This window comes from Octopus sinensis, linkage group LG27 (assembly GCF_006345805.1).
Source record: "Octopus sinensis linkage group LG27, ASM634580v1, whole genome shotgun sequence".
NCBI lineage: Eukaryota > Metazoa > Mollusca > Cephalopoda > Octopoda > Octopodidae > Octopus > Octopus sinensis.
This window is the reverse complement of record NC_043023.1, coordinates 4,016,798-4,028,886: the sequence shown is the minus strand read 5'-3', so window position 1 is coordinate 4,028,886 and position 12,089 is coordinate 4,016,798. Positions and strand designations below refer to the sequence as shown.

The window sequence follows — 12,089 nt, the reverse complement described above, 5'->3', positions numbered from 1 at the left end:
GTGGGGAGTATATATAAAGCACCATCCGTTCGTGGCCGTTTGCCAGCTCTGTCTGGCACCTGTGCGGGTGGCACGTAAAAAGCACCCACTACACTCTCGGAGTGGTTGGCGTTAGGAAGGGCATCCAGCCGTAGAAACACTGCCAGATCTGACTGGGCCTGGTGCAGCCTCCTGGCTTCCCAGACCCCAGTTGAACCGTCCAACCCATGCTAGCATGGAAAACGGACGCTAAACGATGATGATGATGATATATATAAATTAGGACAAAGTGTAAGGATGCAGAAAAGCATCAACCTGCTAGAAACAAGAGCCAAAGTCTTAAATCATCGTAAAGCACCAAGAAAACAGAAATATTTCTCTCTTATTTTTGGTGTTTTACGGTGGTTTAATTAAGACTTTGGCTCTCATTTCTAGCAGGTTGATGCTTTACTGCACCCTTACACTTCGTGCTAATTTATGTTATAGCTAAATAATGCTATTTGCCTGTGAACCATCTATGTTCCTACTGTTGATAGCATCAGTTTTAAATTTTTTCTGTAGATGATATTAACAATAGTGACATCTTATTTCAAACCTTAGTGTTTGAATGTTTTGTTTATATATATAAATACTAGCAGTATCACCCGGCGTTGCTCGGGTTTGTAAGGGAAATAATTATATAAGCATTTTTAGAGAGTATTAGCCAAAAATAGCAAAAAAATGCATTAAAAATGGAAAAAAAATTATGGTAAATTTTTTTTTTAAATCGTTGACTCATCGTAGACATTTTTAGAGAGTTACTTCCCTTATATAATAGCGAAAAAAATGCATTGAAATGGAAAAAAGTGATGGCAAATGTTTTTTTAAAATCGTAGACTCATCGTAGACGCGCGCTAATACCCAGAAGGGCTCGATATGAATCACGACTATAAGATACTGCACTGCAAAATGTGGGAGTAGTTAGGAATCTAAATCGTAGGAAACAGACACCACACAACCTCACTTTTATATATAAAGATATATGCATATATTAGAAGAAATGAGGTACTCAGAAATCCTAATGGTTTTATATTTACCGATATTTATTAGTATGTTACAGGTTTTTATAAATCATATATCATATGATTATAAGAACATGTAACATACTAATAAATATCTGTAAATATAAAACCATTGGGATTTCTGAGTACCTCATTTCTTCTAATATATAATACCTGTACGAGTGGAGGCGCAATGGCCCAGTGGTTAGGGCAGCGGACTCGCGGTCATAGGATTGCAGTTTCGTTTCCCAGACCGGGCGTTGTGAGTGTTTATTGAGCGAAAACACCTAAAGCTCCACGAGGCTCCGGCAGGGGATGGTGGTGATCCCTGCTGTACTCTTTTGCCACAACTTTCTCTCACTCTTACTTCCTGTTTCTGTTGTACCTGTATTTCAAAGGGCCGGCCTTGTCACTCTCTGTGTCACGCTGAATATCCCCGAGAACTACGTTAAGGGTACACGTGTCTGTGGAGTGCTCAGCCACTTACACGTTAATTTCACGAGCAGGCTGTTCCGTTGATTTGGATCAACCGGAACCCTCATCGTCGTAACCGACGGAGTGCTTCCAAGGTTGTCCTCATCCCAGGTTTTCCTGGGTCTACCTCTTCCACGGGTTCCCTCAACTGCTAGGGATTGGCACTTTTTCACACACCTATCTTCATCCATTCTCGCCACATGACCATACCAGCACAATCGTCTCTCTTGCACACTACAACTGATGCTTCTTAGGTCCAACATTTCTCTCAAGGTACTAACGCTCTGTCGAGTATGCACACTGACATTACACATCCATCGGAGCATACTGGCTTCATTCCTCACGAGCTTACACATGTCCTCAGCAGTCACAGCCCATGTTTCACTACCATGTAGCATGGCTGTTTGTACACATTCATCATACAGTCTGCCTTTTACTCTGAGCGAGAGGCCTTTAGTCACCAGCAGAGGTAAGAGCTCCCTAAACTTTGCCCAGGCTATTCTTACTCTAGCAGTTACACTTTCAACGCACCCACCCCTACTACTGACTTGGTCACCTAGATAACGGAAGCTATCAACTACTTCTAGTTTTTCCCCCCGGAAAGTGACGGAAGTTGTTTTCTGCAGATTTTCGGAGGTCAATGCTCCCGAGCATCATCCACATACAAAAACTATCTTCCCAGTTAACCTACCTTTGACATTGCTGCACCTCTTATGTGTCCATAGCTTACACTGGGTACATCTTATAGAGTTTCTACCTACACCTTTTCTACAGATCGAGCTGGGCCATCTTCCTGAAGACATTTGTGGATTGTCTACCTTCCTACTTATTAGTACTTTGGTTTTAGCTAGGTTGACTCTAAGGCCCCTCGATTCTAAACCCTCCTTCCACACCTAGAACTTCTCCTCCAGTTCTGACAGTGACTCAGCGTGTATATGTATGTATGTGTATATGTATGTATATATGTATATAATATATATATATATATGTATGTATATATATATATGTATATATATGTATGTATATATATATATATATATGTATCTATATGTATGTATATATATATATATATATATATCTATATATATATATATATATATATATATATATATGTATGTGATGTAATTGTATTTTCTATTTCTATTTCCATGTGTAGTTATATTTGTAATATATTATGTATAATGTCATTGCTGTTGTGTAATGGTTTAATAAAGTAATTGATTGGGTATTATCTGATGGTTGATGATTGATTTAGGTATGTTTCTCCATTTTCTCATTTTGTATATATATATATATGTGTGTATGTATATATGTATGTATGTATATATATATGGGCCTGGTGCAGCCTTCTGGCTTCCCAGACCCCAGTTGAGCCGTCCAACCCATGCTAGCATGGAAAGCTAAATGATGATGATGATGATGATGTTTGTATGTGTATATATATATATGTATGTATGTGTGTATATATATATATATATATGTGTGTATATACATATATATATATATATATATCATTAGGGTGGACAGATATACCTGGTATGGTGCTGTAAAATGCATCTTATTTGTGACCCTTTGAAGAACAATTTGCAGGACAAGAAGACAAATTATTTTAAAGGTTTTATTTAATTAACGGACATAATTAGCACATTCTCGCAAAACTTTTGTGGCATCTTAATTCATGAAAGAGATTTTAAAAAAGAAACATACACAAACAAACATACACAACAAAAAAAAAATGAAGAAATATGCATAGAATTATGTAGATATGAATTAAATTGTAATTAGTAGTTTTAATTAAGGAATGATTAAAAGTTTATTTTTCCATGTTGCTGCTGTTGTTGTTGTTGTTGCTGCTGCTGTCATGCTGTTGTTACTCCTGCTGCTGTTTGCGTTGTTGTTGTTGTTGTTAGTGTTGTTGTTGCTGCTGTTGTAGTTGCTGTTGTTGTTTAACCCCAGGACAATCCTGATCCAACCGATCTACGATAGGATGGTTGTGACCATCTTATATTTCAGACATGGTGTATCTAGGACTACATTATCTAATGTATAGTATTGTAGTTAGTAATGATGACCATAGCTGCTGTTTAGCCCCAGGATAATCCTGATCCAGCAGACCTATGATCAAAGATGTTCCAGCTGTGGCCATCCTATCTTTTATTCAAGCATAGTGTATCTAGGACTACATTATCTAATGTATAGTATAGTAGTTAGCATTAATGGCTGTATTTGTTGTTGTTTAGCCCCGGGACAACCCTGATCCAGTAGACCTATGATCATAGATGTTCTATATGTGACCATCCCATCATTTATTCAGGCATAGTGTATCTAGGACTACATTATCTAATGTATAGTATAGTAGTTAGTATTAATGGCTATAATTGTTGTTGTTTAGCCCCAGGACAACCCTGATCCAGTAGACCTATGATCAAAGATGTTCCAGCTGTGACCATCCCACCTTTTATTCAGGCATAGTGTATCTAGGACTACATTATTTAATAGTAGTTAGTGTAAGTGGCTATAGTTGTTGTTTAACCCCTGATGGGTCCTGATGCAGAGAGACATATGATCAAAGATGTTCCAACTGTGACCATCCCATCTTATATTCAGACATTGTGTATGCATGACTAAATGACCTGATGTAGCACACTAGTTAGTAATAGTCCATTGTGAGGTAAATGAGTTCAGAGTTCAAATCCAAGGTCTATTGTTTAGACAAGAGGTGGAGGAGATTGGTATTACAAATTCAGAATAGCTTCCACATGACACCACAGCTGAGAAGAACCGTTAAATTAAAGAAATAGTTGCTGTTACAAGCTGGAGCAATCCTGCTACGAAGATGAGTCTAGATTCCTCTGTTTATCTTTTTCCAGAAAGTTTGGCAGTTTTTTGGCAATTTTCACTTTTGTCTTGTATCTGTGATGAAAAGTGTTAGTTTTGAGCGATCGATGTGGACATGATTGTAAGGACTTGAAGGAAAAATAAACAAACTTTGCCTTTCAACCAAACCCTCAACCTTTTCCCAACAATGGCAAGAAAAGTGAGGGAGAGTGTAGCTTCTTTCAGTATACAAACTAACAGATGAGTGCAAAGTGGTGTATACAGCAGGGCAAGAAGGTTACAGAATCACAATTTCTTTTTGGAAAGTTGTAAAGTAGTAAAGATAGAAGTTACTTGCTTCAGAGTGAAAAGATATTTAAGAATCTGTTGTAGTAATCTCTGTTGCCTTATGTGATTGTCTCCCCTTCTTGAAGTATATCTCACGGCCACGCACCTGATGACGTGCAAGTACACACTAAATGCTGAATCATATATATATTATATGAAAAACTCAACAACAAACATCTGTTACTAACACTCAGAAACAATTGTTATGATTCTGCTTGAAGCCTGTTCATTCCATCTTGTATTATATACATACATTATATATATATATATATATATATATATATATATATGTGTGTGTGTGTGTGTGTGTGTGTGAAATTTTTGTATCTCTGCCGTAAGGCTTCATTTCCACATCCGCCAGCTTAATTCAATTCGTCCTTAGTCGAAAGACACCTGTTGTTATGTCCTGTTATTATTTTTATTGTATTTGTGTAACTTTGTCCGTTTTTTCCGTCTTTGTTTTTGTTTACATTCGCTGCTTTCTTCCAAGGAATCTAATGCATCACCTAGTAGTCTGGATGTTTGGCACTCTTGTCCCATTTTGTATATATATATATATCTTCATCATCATCGTTTAACATCCACTTTCAATGGGTTGGACGATTTGACTGAGGACTGGCGAGCCAGATGGCTCACCCAGGCTCCAATCTTGATCTGGCAGAGTTTCTACAGCTGGATGCCCTTCCTAACGCCAACCACTCCGAGAGTGTAGTTGGTGCTTTTACGTGCCACCGGCACAAGGGCCAGTCCAGCAGCATATATATATATATATATATATATATATATATATATATGTTTGTATGTATGTATTGAATGATACACAGTTAGGGAGACTCTCAGGATTTCAAGTTTCTGTGTCAACGATACAATGGTTGCTGCACTTCTTCAGGTGTTGTCTTTGTATCTTTCAATAAATATAATCCTCGATTCACAACAATATTGAGGCCTTACTCTTTCCCCATCAACTGCAGTTTGTCAATATATTCTTGACGAGTGTATCTTTACCTATTTCATTTTTTTTTTTCTTACAACAATGATGTAAAACCCAGCAAGGTTTCACAAATTTTCTTTGTAATGTCCTAGATTTGTTGTCCTTTTGTTTTACATTTGGTCAAGCTGGCCCCAAGTTTCACCCAGAGACCTCAAGAGACAACAAGTTGGAAGTTCATGTTGGTGTTATGCCTAGGGTGCCATATATTTGGTTTTGTACTTAGTGTTGTACTAGTGAATGTTTAAAAAAAACCATACGAAAATTATGTTTGTTTTAAAACTTGAGATTACATAGAAAGTATTTTGCGTAGGATGTAAATTGGAAAGCAACAGAGCTCATGCTTTTAATGGTCAGGGTGATCCTGGATCTGTGGGGTTCCTTGATTGAATCTAATTGAGGGTTCTTCTGTATCAGGACGACCACATCATTCATGTGTTCACGCACTTTGCATAATATTGTATACTTTCATCTCATTTCACTGCCTTACTCCCTTTCTTTTCCTTCATCTTTTATATAAACCCTTTACACAAATTGCAAACTGTCCAAATGATGTCCTCCTCATCCACGCCACCATAACAAATAAAAGAGATCATTATTATTTGACATTTAATGGTTTCAGGCAAATTTCTACTCCATCATTTGCTACGCCACTATGTTGCTGGTGTGCGTACAGCTTTTTTCTCCTTTCATTCTTTATATGGTGAGAGTACAAACCTTTTCCGGTACTGTATTGCATCACTTTATTCTGTTATGGAGTTTGCTTGAAGCCTTTTGTTGTATTAGTGTTTGTAGTGTGTTGTGTGTGTAATGCAATTTGTGTTGTGTTGTGTTGGGTATCTGCCCCGTAGAGTACATGTGGAGGTGGTTGTTTATTTTATTGGGTATTTACTGTATAGCTTGTCTTACATTTGTGGATTGTTTAATTTGGGTTCTACTATTGGACCGATAGTATTATTATTATTATTATTATTATAGACGTTGTACAGTATCCAGTGTTCTCTTTTACTTTTTTGTCATTTGACTGTAGCCATGCTGGAGCACCGCCTTCAGTCGAGCAAATTGACCTCAGGACTTAGTCTTTGTAAGCCTAGTACTCATTCTATCGGTTTCTTTTTGCTGAACCGCTAAGTTACAGGGACGTAAACACACCTGCATCAGTTGTCAAGTGATGTTGGTGGGACAAACACAGACACACAAACACATACACACACATACATACATATTTATATATATATATATATATTATGTAGAGGCGCAATGGCCCAGTGTTTAGGTTTCCATATTTGTCAACTATTACCATTATCATTATTATTTTGTTGTCTTATGGTATTAAAGTTCTGTCCAATTATATTATGTTTCTTATGGAACCATACTTCATGGCCCAGGATAAGAAAATTCTTCTATTTGAGCCATTCTCTCGACTCATGAATTAATCCAGTGAATTGAAGGTGTCCGGCGCAAGATGTAGTCTCTTCCTAGCAAAGCTATTTCGGAAGGCAGTGCGTAGTTTTGTAAACCTTACATTATTATTATTACACTTATAATTATTCAGTAATCTTATTTTCATCACATGCTTTCACTACAGTACCCTGTACAGCTCTGAGTACCCTGGGTATGTGATGTGGTTTTGTTGTGGTGCCTAGTAGTACTTTTTTTTGTATGTTGTATCCATTCATAAGTCCTGGTATCTTGATTCTGTATTTGTCTGAATATTTTTCCATCACACCTGATACACCTATAATTATAGGAATCATTGCTGTTTTTAGGCACCACATTCAGGTGACCCCTATTTCCAGATCTTGGTATTTTTATCATCATTATTACTGTAGTGGCAAAATTGCCCAGTGATTAGGGCAGCGGACTCACGGTTGTAGGATCTAATGTTCAGTATAGTAGTTAGTATTAGTGGTGTGTCTAGATCCAGATAAGCTTATGATCAAAGACGTTCCAGTTGTGACCATCCCGTCTTTTATTCAGGCATAGTGTATCTAGGACTACATTATTTAATGTATAGTATAGTAGTTAGCATACTACTGGGTGTTTATTGAGTGAAAACACCTAAAGCTCCACGAGGCTCCGGCAGGGGATGGTGGTGAACCCTGCTGTACTCTTTCACCACAACTTTCTCTCACTCTTTCTTCCTGTTTCTGTTGTACCTGTATTTCAAAGGGCCGGCCTTGTCACACTCTGTGTCACGCTGAATCTTCCCGAGAACTACATTAAGGGTAAACATGTCTGTGGAGTGCTCAGCCACTTGCATGTTAATTTCACGAGCAGGCTGTTCCGTTGATCGGATCAACTTGAACCCTCGCCGTTGTAACCGACAGAGTGCCAAGAATTATTTTAGCTGTTGTTGTTGTTGTTGCAATTGATCTTGTCCTTGACATTTCTCCGTCGTTTTCTTGGACACAATTTCAAAAATATATTCCATTTTTGGCTGCAATATTTTTTTGGTTTTTACATCAGTTTAACGTCCCCTTGTGGCAAACAAAAGGACTACATCATTATTGTTGCTACTGCTGTTGTTGTTGTTGCTATTATTTTTGTAGTTCTTGTTGTTGCTGTTGCTGCTGTAGTTGTTCTGATGTTGCTGTTGTTGTTGTTCTCCTTGGAATTGTTGTTGTAGACAGTTGTTGTTAATGATGTAAAGGAAAGATAACTCCGTCTGAAAACAAAACAGAAACCACCAGGTGGCAGCAGCTGTAGCAAGCGGCACAGTATGGAGAGCTCCCCCCACCCACACTCCACAGAGACTAGGGAAGCGGAGGCAAGTCAGTAGTAGTATTAGTAGTAGTAGTAGATGAGGAGAGTAGCGGTGGGAGTCTGTTTCGGTTATTTTGTAGTTGTAATTCCTCGGAAATGATTCGAGGGGAGGGGCTGGCAGGTGGAGGGAAGACGTGGAGGGAGAAAGTCCTCCCCACTTTAAAAATTCTTGTTCCCTAACTGCCACCCCGCCTCCTCGGCCCCATTTCCAACCCATCCACCCACAAGGTGTGCACTTGAATCAGTATGGTAATAAAGGTTGCCAGGACACTTTGAGTGAGCAGGGCAGGTGTGAGGATGAGGACAGAATAAGGAAGGAACAGGATTAGGGGAGGAAAGAGAGAGAGGAGAGAGGAAAAGGGAGAGGAGATGTGATAGACGTAAGAAGGGAGGGAGAAATGGACAGAGAGAGAGGGAGAGAGAAACAGGGAGTAAGATTGAGAGATTGAGAGGAGGAGAGAAGATATGAGACAGAAGGAGGCAGAGAGAATATATTAAAGGGAGGGGGAGGGAGAGATAAGAGATGAGAGTGAGGAGAAGGTGATGTGAGAGATCAGAGGAAGGCAGATATGAAAGAGAAAGGGAGGGGGGAGATATGACAGAGGAGGAGGAGATATAAGGGAGAGGGACGGGTGTAATATGACAGTTTGAGAGAGGGGCGATGTGAGAGAGAAAGAGGACAGGAATACAAAAGAATGAAGAAGTAGGAGTGAGAGAGAGAGAGAGGGAGAGAGACCAAGAAAGAGGATAGTAAGAGGCAGGTGAGAAAGAGATATTGTAACAAAGGATAGAAAGGGTGGGAGGCAGATGGAAGATTTGATCAAGGGAGGGGCAGAAAATATGAAAAAGGGAAGATGTTAGAAAAGAGGTAAAAATGATTGAGAGGAAGAGGAGAAACAATAGATGCATTTAATGGCAAAAAGAAAAATATATTCATAATGACAAATAAAGAGTGGCATAAAGTAATCATTTTACTATTTCGATTTACAATTGTTTCGTCTTATTTCACTGCAATCAATCTTGCAACATTATGTAATAATTTATGCAAGTATTGATTGCTTCCCATGTGCGCAATTCTGAAAATTTTATTCAGCATGTTATTATGGTCACCCTGGAAAGTAATCAATAGTTGCATAAGTTATTACAAGGCTGCAAGATTGTTTGTCTAGAACTACGATGAAACAATTGTAAACCAAAGTAGTAAAATGATTTGTTCACCCATTCTTTGTCATCATAAAAACACTATGGATATTTGTAGATAGCCAATATCTACTGATGAGCTTAATATGATAAATACTACTGTTATATATACCTCAATGAAATTATCATTTTATATATCTGTCTTTCTACCACTCTCTCCATATATATATATATTTCTAATACTCTTTTCTCCCTCTCTCTCTCAAGCGCATTCTCCCAATTTCCTCCCTAATTCTCTTCAAACACAGCAATTTTTTTTCTAGTTTTAGGATTTCCAACACAGCCATGCAGGATCAGGAATATATTATATTTCACTATTTCAAACACAGCCACTCAGGACCAGGAACATGTATATTTTACTATTTCACAGCTTCCAGGAATGCGTATACTTCAATATTTCAAATGTAGCCCCACCCCAGGACCAGGAATGCAAATATATCAATATTTCACATCACGAACATGTATATTTTAGTATTTCAACAACAGCCACCCAAGAACAGGAACATGTATATTTTACTATTTCATAGCTTCTCATGCCCAGGAACGTGTATACTTCACTATTTCAAACATAGCCACCAAGGACCAGGAATGTATATATATTAATATCTCACAGTCACTCATAACCACGAACATGTATATTTTAATATTTTGAAAACAGCCATGCAAGACCAGAAGTATGTATATTTTACTTATTCATCAAAGATCTAATCCCCAGAATCTGCATATTTCACTTATTTCGAGAAGAATAATTCCTCTGATGAACAATAAGATCTAGGCCCAGGAATATGGATATTTCACTAACTTCTTTCTAATGCTTCTTAAGGAACAATAAGATCCCTTCAGATTTCAAGCAGTCATTCTGGACCTGCAGGAACATGCATAGTTCACCATTTCAAACAGCAAACCAGGGCCAGGAATGTGTATATTTTACCAAGTATTATTGGAATGATTATCGTGAGAAACATGATCTAGGCCATGGAATCTGTATATTTCATTTATTCTAATAGGAATAATTCATCTGGCTAACAATAAAATCCAGGCCCAAGAACGTGGATATTCTACTATTTTAGCTTATTTCTATAGGAATAATTTACATGAGTAATAAGATCTAGGCCCAGGAATGTGGACGTTTTATCATTTATTGGAATAATCCACCTGGATATCAATAAAATGTAAGCCCCAGAATATGTATATTTTACTAGACTTATTTTTATTGAAATAATTCATCTAGGCCCCAGAAGGTGGATATTTTACTAGTTTATTTTTCTAAGAATTCAGTCTGATAACAAGATCTAGGCCCTGGAACATGGATATTTTACAACTACTTTATTTTTATAAGAATTCATCCAGGTAACAAGATCTGGGCCCCAGAATGTGGATATTTTGTTATTTTACTTATTTTTAGTGGAATCAAAGACCCCTAAATCTGGATATTCATTTTTATACAAATAATTAATCTGGGTAAGAATAAGATTTAGGCCCAGGAATATGGATAACTTACTTCTATAGGAATAAGCTATTTCTTAACAGATGTAGGCCCAGAATGTGGATAGTTTACTATTTCGCTTATTTTCACTGGAAAAATTTAATTGAGTAACAATAAGATCTAGGCCCAGGAATGTGGATATTTTACTGTCTTACTCATATTAATATGGCTGCTTCACGAGAGGAACACCAAGATTGTTCAAATTTTAAAGAAAGCTGTCACTCAGGGCCAGGGACATGCATACGTTAACGTTTTTAAAATCAGTGATGGAGGACCAGGAATATGTATATTTTAAATGCTTTGTTTAAGTTGTTCAGAAATATAATTTCATTGGAAGATACTCGAGAAATAATTGTTGGAATTTTGACTTGAAACTGGGAAGAATGGTGTCTTTAGGAGAAAATGTCAGCATATTACATATATATATGTATATATATATATATATTTCAGCATGGGGGTATCTCTCAGATACCCTAATTTATAGTTTCAAATAATTATTACCTTTGTATGGTATTTATTCCCATGCTGGCCACTTGATAAGATCGATATTTGAATATCGATCTTATCCTTATATATATATATACATATATATATATATATATACATACATATTTCGAAATTATCCCAAATTGTGGTTTGGATTTTAACTACTCCTTCTAGCAGGTTAGATGTCCTATTATGGCCATCACTTATGTATTTAAATGTACATTGTATTTTATATATATATATATATATATAGTGAAGGCGCATAACTTAGTGGTTAGGGTAGTTGGCTCATGGTCGTAAGGTTGTGAGTTCAGTTCCTGGTGGCGTGTTGTGTCCTTGAGCAAGACACTTTACTTTTCACGTTGCTCCAGTCCACTCTACTGGCAAAAATGAGTTGTACCTGTATTTCAAAGGGCCAGCCTTGCTATGTTCTGTCTCACGCTGAATCTCCCAGAGAACTGCTTTAAGGGTACACACGTCTGAGGAGCACTCAGCCACTTGCATG

The 12,089-nt window shown here is 37.4% G+C and overlaps 1 long non-coding RNA gene across 1 annotated transcript; it reads right to left on the bottom strand.

Moving 5' to 3' along the window:
• Positions 1 to 3,091: 3,091 nt before the first annotated feature.
• LOC118768167 lies at positions 3,092 to 4,785 on the bottom strand. Its single transcript, XR_005004023.1, has 2 exons — positions 3,949 to 4,785; positions 3,092 to 3,494 (listed from the first exon to the last, which is right to left on the bottom strand). It is a non-coding gene; the product is annotated as an uncharacterized LOC118768167 (long non-coding RNA).
• Positions 4,786 to 12,089: the final 7,304 nt, after the last annotated feature.